Consider the following 13035-nt stretch of genomic DNA (forward strand, 5'->3'; position numbering starts at 1 on the left):
CATCCTTTTTATTTCCCTCTTACCGTAAGAAGTTCCTCGAATTTTTATATTAAACCGGGAAATTTCTTAGGGATTATTCCATTCCCTGCGTGTATATTTTCATCCCTCTTTGGTTAATTAATAGTTATTCAATGTTGTCGACGACTCCGTACTGTTGATTAGCGCACTCGATCGAAGTCGCGGGTTGGTGCACTTCTCTAACACCTAACCTAACCTAACCTAACCTAACCTAACCTAACCTAACCTAACCTAACCTAATCTAACCTAATCTAATCTAAACTAATCTAACCTAAGCGGTCCATGATAATTACCTGCCTCAATTTCTCGAATGAACAAAATATCTCTTGGGTACAATGCATCCTTTTTATTTCCCTCTCACCGTAAGAAGTTCCCCGAATTTTTATATTAAACCGGGAAATTTCTCAGGGATTATTCCATTCTCTGCGTGTATATTTTCATCCCTCTTTGGTTAATTAATAGTTATTCAATGTTGTCGAGGACTCCGTACTGTTGATTAACGCACTCGATCGAACTCGCGGGCTGGTGCACTTCTCTAACCTAACCTAACCTAACCTAACTTAACCTAACCTAATCTAATCTAAACTAATCTAACCTAAGCGGTCCATGATACGAGGGGTCGGATTTCATTTTCGTCCCTAACCTCGAAGTCTGGCGGTCGATTTGGTTATGCGCATTAGGGAACGGTTTCCAATTAACGAGGCCGAGAAACCTCGGTGCGTCCAGAAGTGCCCGTGTGCAAGTATTCGGCCATTTGCATACGCGTGCACACGTGCATACAGGTGGCGACACCGGTGCACGTACATTCGTAAACCTACTACCACATCCATGTACTCGAAAGCCTCTACGTAGAGGTGTTCCATAACTGTTAATAGGAAACAATTGCCGTCTCGATTAAATCCCACTAAACTATTACCGAGCTCCAGCCTCGTCGGGGAGTTGATCTCCGCAGCTTCCGAGGTCGACGGCCATCATCGGAACTACATCCCTTTTCTACGCCATCTTCCTTTTCTTAGAGAAATTCTATAAATTTCTGAAATATTCCCAGTATACAATATGTTATTACATGTAAAATGTTTTAAAACGTGGTTTGTCGCACCTCACATGAAAAAGTGTCCTACAATATGAAATTTTATCATGTTCCGTTGTTATGATCCATGGGGTGGTATTATATATATTAATATTTCCCGGGTAATGATTAATATATTTCATGGTATTTTCTTATCGCATGTTGAATTTTGATTTGTTACGTTTTATAGCGTCAAGCGTTTGTCTAAAGTACGTTTTTCGATCTCCTGTCGAGTATTCTTTTGAGGGTGAGTTTGGAAAGCAAGATGGCGGCGCTGTCGGCCATGTTGCTTTCCTTCGTGAGTTATCGAGACCCTTCAGGTGCAATGGAAAAATGGTTTCCAGGAACTTCTGAGGTCGCCACCCTTCGTTGGAAATCCATTTCCTTCCTCGCGTTGCTTTTCGAGGCGACGTCGACGGCGATGACGTCCACGACGACGCGAAATCGACGTCGACGTCGCGTAGGCTCGGGAGAGTTCTTCGAGTTCTTCGACTTCCGGGAGCCTCTTCGGTGCCCATTCAGGAACCGACGTCTCTTGGCTCTTCGAATTCGTTGCAGTTCTTGGGAGGATCAGGAGGGGAAGGCCGGGTTAATTCCGTCTGCGGAGGACGTTTCGTTTAATCCTAGAAGGGACGTTTGATCGCGAGTGACGGGTCAAGGAGAAGACGACGTCGGGATATCCGACTCGGAATGGTTATGCCAAAACTTTGACCACTCGTCTAGTCGAGTGACTTTCTTACTCGTCACACTGCTCATGACGTGTCATATTGAATATTAATTTACGAAATTAATTTATGAAATTTTTTCGCCCTGGACTTTGTTACTCGTCAGACTGCTCATGACGTGTCATATTCAATATTAATTTACGAAATCAATTTATGAAATTTTTTCGTCCTGGACTTTGTTACTCGTCAGACTGCTCATGACGTGTCATATTCAATATTAATTTATGAAATCAATTTATGAAATTTTTTCGTCCTGGACTTTGTTACTCGTCAGACTGCTCATGACGTGTCATATTCAATATTAATTTACGAAATTAATTTAAGAAATTTTTTGGTCGTGATGGAGCACTATAAAGGAGAAAACGACGATATTCTGTAATTGGGAATAAAATTACTCCTCCAATTATTCACGGTCATATATAATATTAATGTCGCTGCCTAATTTTAAAATTAACTTACAAGATTTTTGTCATGATATAATTGATAGAGTACTTGAAAAAAATGAGGTATTCCACTAATGGGAAGAAAAATGATTGGAGAACTTGAGAATGAGTATTTTGTCAAATGTAGAGAAAGAAAATTCTACATGTACCGACGGGAAAAGGGGAAAATCCCATTTTTGTCTGACTATTCTGCCAAAACGCTGACTATTCGTTTATTTGCAGTAACTTTGTTACCGGCCAAACAACTGACGACATATCATATTCGATCCCAACGACGTCGTCTAATTTTGGCAACTTGTTAGAGGCTTCGGCGCCTCGGGCACGTGCCCGAGAAAATGTTCGGAAAATTCGAAAAAATTTTCCCGAAAAGCCGAGATAATTTTAAAAAAATATGCACGACTCCAGAAAAATGGAGAAACGATCGGAATAAAATTAGGCGTTCCCCTAAATGGAGATAATAGGGAAAATAGATTTATTAGCCGAAGATTTCGGAAAAATTGTCCGTTTAAGAGCGCGGTCGCTGATAACGCCGTATCAGACTCGCACTAATAATTTTGAATTCGGGTAGGTTATCAGGAACTGGACTGTAATATGTCAAATCTGGTATGATCACATATCGGGTTCGATGGCACAATCTGAGCGCCTTAAAAAAATCGAAGTCGCCGGATATCGACTCGAAATGGGACGATTGCGTTTTCGCCAAAATGGCGACTAATTCGGGACCGACAGCGACCTCTCTTCCGGTACTTGCGCAGATCCCAATGATCTTGCATCAGGCTATAAATAAATTCCGGCTGCACGGGAGATGTGCCTATTAATACTTTCCTCCGAGTCTTATCTCCCGCGTGGCTCTTGCGAGGCTTACGAGGATGATTACTGATAACGTACTCCGCCATTTTGGGGAACCGGAGGTGACGCGTTCTTTCATGATTTCCAGAACTTCTTGACACCGATTGTAAACCTGACATCAGATCGTTAAAATGAGTATGACCTATAAATATTTTTTTTTATACTATACCCAGTAGCATATAATAATTTCTAAATATTTTGCTAAATATCTCAAGCGACAGATTTTTTAAGATGTCCCGTAGAATCCATTCGAAGATATCTGAAATATTTGTTGAAAATCTCAATGACATATTTAGTTTCAATAATTAATAAACATGTATAGAAATTTTTTAATTTATGAGAGCATAATAAAAATACATTTTTTACTTCACGATTATTATTATTGTCTGCTACTAGGGTATATTAGTAGAATTTTGTTCCCCAAATTATTAATTTCCAATTTCTTCCCACGATGATAACATACACCGTTATTGTGTTATCTAATGAAATCGAGAACTTCTTAATGCACGGGTTAATAATCTGTTCCTAAAATATTAAAATTAATGGGATGTATTTTCATAACGATACGTATATTAATTTCGTTTCTAAATTTAACGTTTATTTCCCTGAAGATGTGTTTGCAGCCCCCGAGACAGAAAATCTCTCTTGTCAATACGGTAAATCTTGTTTCCCTTTTCTGTGAAATTGCACGTCACCTGACAGGCAACAATGCGGTCCGCTGGAGAGATTAAATGTTGTTTCTCGGAGTTTGTTGACTTCGTGGTATGGTTATAATTGTATCTGGTGACGTTGCACTGTTTCCTCTTTCCTTACTTGAGTAAACTCGGGGTAAATAAATCCTACGTCTGGAAACAAGTGTCATCGTCGTTCCGTTACAATACCTTGTATTAATTAACAATAATTTTAATTAAATTTACACCGTGAGAAGAAATTCGAGGGGTTGGATTGAATTCGGTGGAAATTACCGAAATGGGTCAGCGTGCCGTGTCGACTGCTCTTCAACATTGTGCCGTTGTATTAATTAACAATAATTTTATTTTTATAATTTATGACGGTAGAAATGATCGAAATGGGTCAGCGTGTCGTATCGACTGCTCTTCAACATTGTGCNTATTGATATTAAAATATAATAAATTGACAAAGTGAGGCGTCAGAAAAATTTCTCCCTACGTGTCCGCTGGATTATTCAAGCCTTTCTCTTTGCGAGGATCCGGAAAACTTGGACGAACGTTTCAAAAAAGTTTCCCGGGTCGCAGACTACACGACCGGCGAGATGCATAAAAGACGAGGCTTCGTGCAAGTTGCAGCGACGCGTCGCTCTGAAATTGCGGGACATTTGACAGAAAATGATAAGGCATGAGAGAAATTCGAGAAAACTTCGCATTTCTAGAAACTTCGGGAAAAAACAGTAAGAAATGAAGCCTACGAAAAATTCGAGAAAATTTCAAACTTAGAAGTTTGAAATTTTATAAGAATTTAATAATTAACAAGGAATGATATAGAAACGAAGCACGGGAAAATTTCGAGAAAATGTCAAATTTCTAGGCACTTCGCAGGAAATGATAAGAAATGAAGCACACGAAAAATTCGAGAAAACTTCAGATTTTTAAATAATTCACAGAAAATGATAAAGAAGCATGCGAAAAATTGGAGAAAATTTCACATTTCCAGACGCTTCGCAAGAAATGATAATAAATGAAGCGTGGGAAAAATTCGGGAAAATATCACATTTCTCGACGATTTCCTCGCGGCTCATTTGTCAACCCTCGGTGAAGATTCCAAGAACTGTGGAAAATGTGAGATAAAAAAATCCCCCGAGGGCCGGCGAGGTGCATAAAAGACGAGGATTCGCGCAAGTTGCAGCAGCGCGTCGGCTCGAAATCGCGGGATAGCCGACAAAAAGCTTAACCTACATTACGCGAGCCAAGCCTGCGCTTTAAGCAGACCTTCCGTCCTTCTCCTCCTCGTAGGCGACCCCATCGTTCTCTCTTTCTCCCTCGGCTTACGGACACGTATTTCGTTCATCTTGCGGCTCCAGTATCTCGTTCATGGAGTAGGTATCGTCGAATCGACGGATGTCCCAGTGTCATTTTCCGGCCTAAAGTATTCGGAATTTCGGCATTTCCGCATTTCAGAATTTCGGAAGTTCGGAATTTCGGGTATCCCGCGAGTGACCTCAGAATTTCCATCTTCGATTTGGTCCAGAGAAGTGCATCCTTGACATGGTCACGTGGCCCGATTTATGAACACCGCAGAGAGGGTGGGAATTAATTGATAATTAATTTGCCGTATAAACAAATATTGAAAATCTGGAATTCCCTGTGAATGTCCACTGCATCTTGAATTTTACGATAGAATAATGATTTTGCCATCGGCGAAGATAATTATTATTCGGTGAATATGTTACCGTGAATGACCGAAATTGGAGAATGTCGACTTTCACCGGTGAATGTTAACAGATACCAAATACGTCGGTGAAAGATCGAATATTTCATTACATTGTTGTACATTCGGACCCTCTCCAGTGTGTGTCGACAATCACACACCGGTGAATGTCAACATTTACCGGTGTAAGTCGGAAATAAGGGTATTTAGCAAATATTTCGGACATACACGAAGCGACTATGTGAATGTTGACATTCACCGGTGAAAGTCGACATTCTCCAGATTTCGGTGTTTCACTGTAACAAAATTTTCGTGTCTTTCATCGTAATAGTTGCTTCCGGTTTGATGGATTTATTACCGCCTCGATTGTTGTCGCGGTTGTCGGATAAATTGTTCCTGCAAACGGGGACTGCTGTTATTTGATCGCTCGGTGCTGGGCCGTTGTTTGTAAGCTGCATTATTAGGACGGCGGGATGTAAAATGCAAAATTAAATTAACGTTCGCTGATTAAAATCGAAAAGTGGCCGGCGCGTTTCGGCTGTGATCGCGGAAACAATAAAGCGACCTGAATGGATACATTATGCAGCGGACGCAATAAGCCGGGGGTGGCCGAAAACATCGAGCTTGTAAATTCAACGCACATTAATCCCGCCCGAGGCTAAAGGATAAAAGGACTCGTCGATAACGTATCTGGTAAAATTTCTCGATTAAAACTTTTTCCCAGGTAATGAGCGGCGGTACTTTGCGCCCGGGATCACCTGTAGAATATTAGAACTGCACTTTACCGCCCCTGTTTATTGTTAACTTCAACGAGAAGTCAGATTTTGATAAAAAAAATCACTTAAGAACAATAGAAATATGTGCACAGTGGCGGACATGATTTCTTTTCATACGGATTTGGTGATACCAGAGACTGGTAGGAAGGCGTCCACGTCCGCCATTTTGTTTTACGGGAAATTACTCATTTCGTATGTAAGAAATTAAAGAAAGGGATCTAAGAAATATTTCAGAGTCAGTACATTTATGCATTTAAGATACCCACCCCGAGGAAGGAATTGTGGAGATTGAGAAGGAATTTCCAGGATTTATTTTGCAGGTTAAGGGGATGTGAAAGTGGCATCGGAGATATCAATTGTTCATGAAGCTTTTCCCCGAACTGGGTGCACCGAATTGCTTTAAACTTGAAAATGTGAATATAGAATCAATAAAGAAGGTCCTGACACTCCCAAAATTTCAATTTTTTTAAAATTTATTTATAAGTATTTATAAAATTTCTTATCAAAAATGAAGTCTCATGAGTGTCAGGACCTTCCTTATAGCCTACATATTCACGTTGTAAAGTCTTGAAAAAATTCGGTGCACCCAGTTCAGGGATAAGTTTCATGAACTCCGACTCCTCGGATGCCAGTTTCAGGTCCCCTTAACCTACTAAGCATAACCTCAAAATTCCTTAACCTCCACATTTCCCCCCTCAGGATATAAAGATCTTCAGTAGAGAGCTTCGTCGAGACGACCGACAAGGGTGAGTCACCGTCGGACAGAGACAGTCTTGCTGGCAGGGCGTCGCGGTAGACGCGAGTAACCCTCCCCGGCGTCGCGACGCCGGCCGACGTTAGACCCGGATCGCACCGGTTTCCGCCGGATCGCCGCCGTCGGGACGGGGTGGTCCTCTCCTCCGCGTGGACGCCGGGCGTCGTCGGCGTCGTCGGCGTCGCACGCGGGGAGGGGACGTCATTGCGTAAGAATCGCGGGACGTCGGGTCGTCTGGGCGTCAGTTGGTCGAGCGCCGCAACGCCTTACGGTACGCGAAAACCTCCATCGAGGTTGACCCTCTTCGGGGTTGGAAACGGAAGAAAGGGAGGGGGCGACCCTGGGACCACCCAAGGTCGCGGTCGCGGGACCAAGATGGCGGCGCCACCCCTTCCCTCCCCCACGTTAAGGGGGTGTGAAAGTAGCGCGGGGTCGATCGTTCATGACGCCTTCCTCCTTGCTGGGTGTACCGAATCGTCTGAAACTTCACCACGTAGACATAGAGACCCTAAGGAAGGTCCCGACACCCGTGAAATTCAATTTTGAGGAAGAAATTTTGAAGATGCCCTTAAAGAAATTTTTCTTTTTCTTGAACCTTATGTCTGTCGCGACTTTCATTTTAGTTTCCACGTTCAGGATGTTAAGTTTCAGACGATTCGGTACACCCAGCTCGGAGAAGTTTCATAAACGCTTTTTGACGCCACTTTCATATAACCTTAAGCCTCGCTATCTGTTCGGCATAAAATCGAGTTTTTCTCTTTCTTTCGCTCTCCTCTGCCTCAAGACGAGATTTATAACCTCACTGTCATGGTTATATATTTTTTGACGATTGAAAGTGGAGTGGAGATTTCTGTGCGCGGGAGGAGACGTGTTATATTTTCAACCGCGTCCGCCATTTTGGACGCTGATGGTCGATGTAGTAAATGGCTTGAGAGAGAATTAAGACATTTTGGAAATGGTGGAATTTCCAGGGTGGAGTGGAATCGTGAATTATGGCGTTTTAAGATCATTGGATCAGTCTGAGTGGTCCAGAGGCTTTTCTTGGAGTTTTGGTACCGCGACCTTTAATCAAGGTCAGGGCTATCGGAACCAAGATGGCGGCGGCCTTTTCTTCTCACCGACGCGCTTGCTCCTCCGCTGTGTAGCGTGTTCTATTTTCCATTTCGCTCTATTTCGATCCTTCTCATCTTGCTCTTTCTTCGTGGATGAGAAAAGCGCTTCTTGTTAATGAGATGGAAGGGTTGCGGAGCTCACTTTCGTTTATTAGGCGCAGTTTTGGGTAATTGGGACGCCATCTTGTTTTGGGGAATCCGTAATCTATGAAAATGTGAAAATGTGAAAATGTGAAAATGTGAAAATGTGAAAATGTGAAAATGTGAAAAATGTGAAAATGTGAAAATGTGAAAATGTGAAAATGTGAAAATGTGAAAAATGTGAAAATGTGAAAATGTGAAAGGAGTCTGTTTTCTTGTCGTCATCGATCATCGGGAGGATATCTCGTGTCGGAGTCGCCCTTGGTACGGCGACCTCGTCTCCCCTCTTCAAGGTCTCCGCCACCAGAACCAAGATGGCGGCCGACCTTCCCCTTCTCTCGAAACCCACTTTTACTGTCTTCTCTTCCTGTTTCCTAATCATTCGTGCCAATTCGGCTTTATTTAATATCTTATCACCACTTTTCGAACCTAACCTTGAAAACTTAAGCACAATTTCCTCACGATTTATCAGGACTTCTTAACAATGATGTGAAAGCACTTTGCGCAGGATTGATAAAATTCATTTCTTGTTTAATCACGATTGAAATGAGAATCTTTTTAAGTATCTTAATTGGTTACATAAGCTCGTCGTTTGAAAGATTAAATCGATATTACTGAAAAGTGAGTGTTTAAAAAAATCTGGTGTTTAAAATTGATGACTTTAATCAACTCAACCCTGAATTTGCATTAAAAAGTGATTGAAAACTAACGTGGAAAAAAAATAGAAATAGGGTGTTTCCTTTACGTGATCCGACTTTGTATTCAAAAGGCCGATGGTATGATTCAAACCTAACCTCGACGGAAATCTAGAAGCAGGGTATTTTCTTTGAATATTATATCCGAGGTTCTTAGCGATGGAGTGGAGGTACTTTGCATTCCGAAGACGCGACCGATGACAAAATCTCTTGTCGAAGCACCGATACGTTACGTCTAGTAATTCCTGGATTTTTCCGGGATGCAGTATAATTCCTGGAATTATCCTTCGATTCCGGGAATCCAACGCGAGTTTCCGGTTAGCGCGGAAAAAAAAAGGAGAAGGAAGAAGGTACCGGTGAATACTTTCCTCCGACAATGGAGCGTCGCGACGTCGGGCACCTCGAGGGGAGCTCAGGTATTCCGAGAGCATCCTCTTCGGGTTCTTCCGTCGTTCCCGAAGACGGGTCGGGTTTTACCTTGGTATCTCCTACCGGTACAATTGCGATTCCGCGTACAACGAGCCCGCTTTTCCTCCTCGGCGTCGGGGCGGCTGAAATTCGAGTTTATATGCGACGCCTCCAGGACTTTCGACCATTCCGCTTTCGAAGTCCTGGAGACGCTGGTCGACGACGAAGAGATCGACTCCCGGAGATCTTGGCATCAGGTAAATCGCCATCGGCGTTTATTTCCTGACATTTGGGTCAGGACGTCGATTTTTAAGCCCACGGGTAGAGTGAGGTTATGGTCGGTCCAGGACTTTCGGCCATTTTGGTTCCAAAGCCCTGAGAGAATTGATAACAGAAGAGGTGATACATGAATCGAAAGATCAAGTTCCTCCGCGACGTCGGCCGAGAAATTGTATTAATGCAACGCCTAAAAAATCTCATTTTTATTTTATGCGACGACTGAAAATGTCATAATTCGTAGCCCAACTTCTGCTCAAACCATCCGGAAGACGTTGATGGAGGATAAAAAAGGCGCGAGATAGAAGAGGAATTTTATTAATGCAACACCTAAAAAATTGGCATTTTTATTTTATGCGACGACTGAAAATGTCATAATTCGTAGCCCAACTTTTGCTCAAACCATCCGGAAGACGTTGATGGAGGATAAAAAAGGCGTGAGATAGATTAGTCCACGTGGTTTCCTCGTGTCATCTGCGTCGCTCTGCTTAAAATTCAACTATCTTTATACCAGACTTTTAAGGTTTTCGGCCATTTTGGTTCTAAAGCCCTGAGAGAATTGATAACAGAAGAGGTGATACATGAATCGAAAGATCAAGTTCCCCCGCGACGTCGGCCGAGGAATTTTATTAATGCAACGCCTAAAAAATTGCATTTTTATTTTATGCGACAACTGAAAATGTCATAATTCGTAGCCGAAATTTTGCTCAAACCATCCGGAAGACGTTGATGGAGGATAAAAAAGGCGCGAGATAGAAGAGGAATTTTATTAATGCAACACCTAAAACATAGCATTTCTATTTTGTGCGACGACTGAAAATGTCATAATTCGTAGCCGAAATTTTGCTCAAACCATCCGGAAGACGTTGATGGAGGATAAAAAAGGCGCGAGATAGATTAGTCCACGTGGTTTCCTCGTGTCATCTGCGTCGAGACGCTTAAAATTCATCTATCTTTATACCAGACTTTTAAGGTTTTCGGCCATTTTGGTATCAAATACAAAAATTGGCTAATAAGAGTGCCTCGTTTCGGGGCACCTCATTCTCGTATACATCCGCCCACGCGGTTTCTTCATGACACCGCCGTCGCGACGGCGGTCGTCGGTCCCGTCAACACCTGGTGCTCTTATCACGGAACTCAGATTAGGTATAAAAGTGAGCTTGCCGCACTCTTCGATCGTCAGTCATTCGCGACTTACGTCTGGATCGAGACGAGCATCCTTCGATTTTGCGTCCTTCCCAAGACCCGTAATTTCCAATCGATAGTGTATCACGAGCGATAAATCCAAAATCATACCCTAAAAATTGAAAACCCGACCTAGAAAGAAAGAAAGAATTAATTCCTAAAATCTGGACAATTTTTACTTCCTCGTCAGAAAGGGATAATAAAGGGTCACCGAGATAAGCCTCGTCAAAGACAAAGTGGTAATATAAAACACGCGTCTTGCCCTAAAAATTAGTAGATCCACATAAAAAGAGTTCCGGACCATTTTTACCTCCTCTCCAAAAATAAATAATATAGGGAAAGTAGTGATATAAAACACGAGTCTTTCTCCAAAAATGAGTAAAAAATAAAAATAGTGGCTTCCGTTTTTTTTTTTACAGTCTCGGTGGAAAGAGATAATCGAGGGGAGCGAAAGAAGTGATAAGGGAGGGAATTTATTGTAGATACGATTTTTTTTTATACTTAGGGAAATTAAACAGAGGAGTAGGCCGAAGAGAGTACCTTTCGGCAAAGTAAATTCTGGGATTTTTGGAATCGCAAAGAAAACGCCGATCGACGTAAAGGACTCGTGTCGAAATCGCAAGTGGTACGTGCGTGAACAGTGCGTTATTCCGCGTGTGTGTGTGGCTGTGTCTGTGCACTACTTTGTTAAGTGCGAGGGACACTTATGAAGGGGTTCGTCGACTCTCCGAAAACCAGCGCCGACGAAATCAGACATATTTGGGATATTGATTGGAAACAGTAACAGCAACAGGTAAAAAAACAAGAAAAAAGAAAGATCTCGTGAAACCCGAAATTATGAAACAATGAAATATTAAAAAGAATCGGGGATTAATTCATTGTGTATCTTCAACAGAATATCGTCCCAGCTGATTATTACATTTCGGGCAGAACTGCCCTCAGTAGCACAAAATATCAGTTTCATATTTTCTATGTATTTAACGAATATCGTATATTTGGTAAATATTCAGCAGACATTCGGAATATTTAGAAAACATTTACTTTGGAATATTATTTTTACAATGTTTGTACCATGTGATCTCGTAATATTTCTCTTGCAGATACGCAAAACATTTCGTTTCATTTAATGTCAGTATTTTTTAGAAAATATTGGGAAATTATTCTGTGCTAATAGGGGCTTGATTGTCTGTATTAATGATTTTCCATATTTTCCAGGAATTTCCAATTTTCAATTATTCAATCAACTTTCGAATTTTCAGCAGGTCTTAGTCACTTTCCCATTTTATGCGGAGAATACTTAAATGAAAAGGAGTTATGATGTGTGACATTTTTAGGGAACATTTTAATATCGAATTAGCGGACGATTTTTCAAGATAATGTCCAGAAATCGAAATTAAGAGAGAAAAAAAAAATTATCCCCACGTGCGATGGCGGAAACCCCCGCGTGGCATTGTTGATCTTAAATTGTACAGAGACATACCTTTCGATAAATTTATCTGACAGACCGTGGAACTCTGCCATTAGGCAATGTACCGATAAACACACGTCTATGTACATCCGCGTTAACACATTCATACATCCGTGAAATTTACCAGGAGATATGGAAATCAGCCTCATCACCGAGACCGCGGATCTTGATACGCCAAAAATTCGGTTTTTTAATTATTTCACTCGCGAGGTGGATTTTTGTGCGTGTTTTTCCTAGACAATGTATGTAACCAATATTCAGGGTCGTGAAAAAAAATATATAGGGCAGTCATTGTTCCGTTTTTATTTTTTTGGGAATATTTTGGAAGCCAACGAGAGACGTCCGGAAGGCGCAGTTTCGTTTTCCATAACTAGCTGAAGAATATAAATATTTTAAAATGAGCAATGCACTTTCATCGGGTTATTTACTTTTTCACCGTTTAACTGTCCTCTCGTATTTTTCAAATAAATTATTTAACCGGGGAGTCGAATATTCGTACATCCGTGAAATTTATCCGGAGATATGGAAATCAGCCTCATCACCGAGACCGCGGATCTTGATACGCCAAAAATTCGGTTTTTTAATTATTTCACTCGCGAGGTGGATTTTTGTGCGTGTTTTTCCTAGACAATGTATGTAACCAATATTCAGGGTCGTAAAAAAAAAATATATAGGGCAGTCATTGTTCCGTTTTTATTTTTTTTGGGAATATTTTGGAAGCCAACGAGAGA

At 41.5% G+C, this 13035-nt stretch overlaps 1 protein-coding gene across 10 annotated transcripts in view; it reads left to right on the forward strand.

The window, feature by feature from the left end:
* LOC105699776 (multidrug resistance protein homolog 49) overlaps positions 1-13035 on the forward strand; it is a 60704-nt gene that overhangs the window by 21946 nt on the left and 25723 nt on the right. For 2 of the 10 annotated variants that reach the window (XM_012425096.2, XM_012425131.2), the window contains exon 1: positions 9372-11629. The exons of 6 other annotated variants lie outside the window; for them this stretch is intronic. The gene's annotated coding sequence lies outside the window, so the exon portion shown is untranslated. Of the gene's footprint in view, positions 1-7262; positions 7291-9371; positions 11630-13035 lie in introns of those variants that run through there. 2 more of the 10 variants (XM_012425105.2, XM_012425115.2) reach the window with 2 other exon arrangements.

The sequence above is a fragment of the Orussus abietinus genome, unplaced genomic scaffold, assembly GCF_000612105.2.
Source record: "Orussus abietinus isolate OABI.00-Male unplaced genomic scaffold, Oabi_2.0 scaffold29, whole genome shotgun sequence".
NCBI classification, from domain to species: Eukaryota; Metazoa; Arthropoda; class Insecta; order Hymenoptera; family Orussidae; genus Orussus; species Orussus abietinus.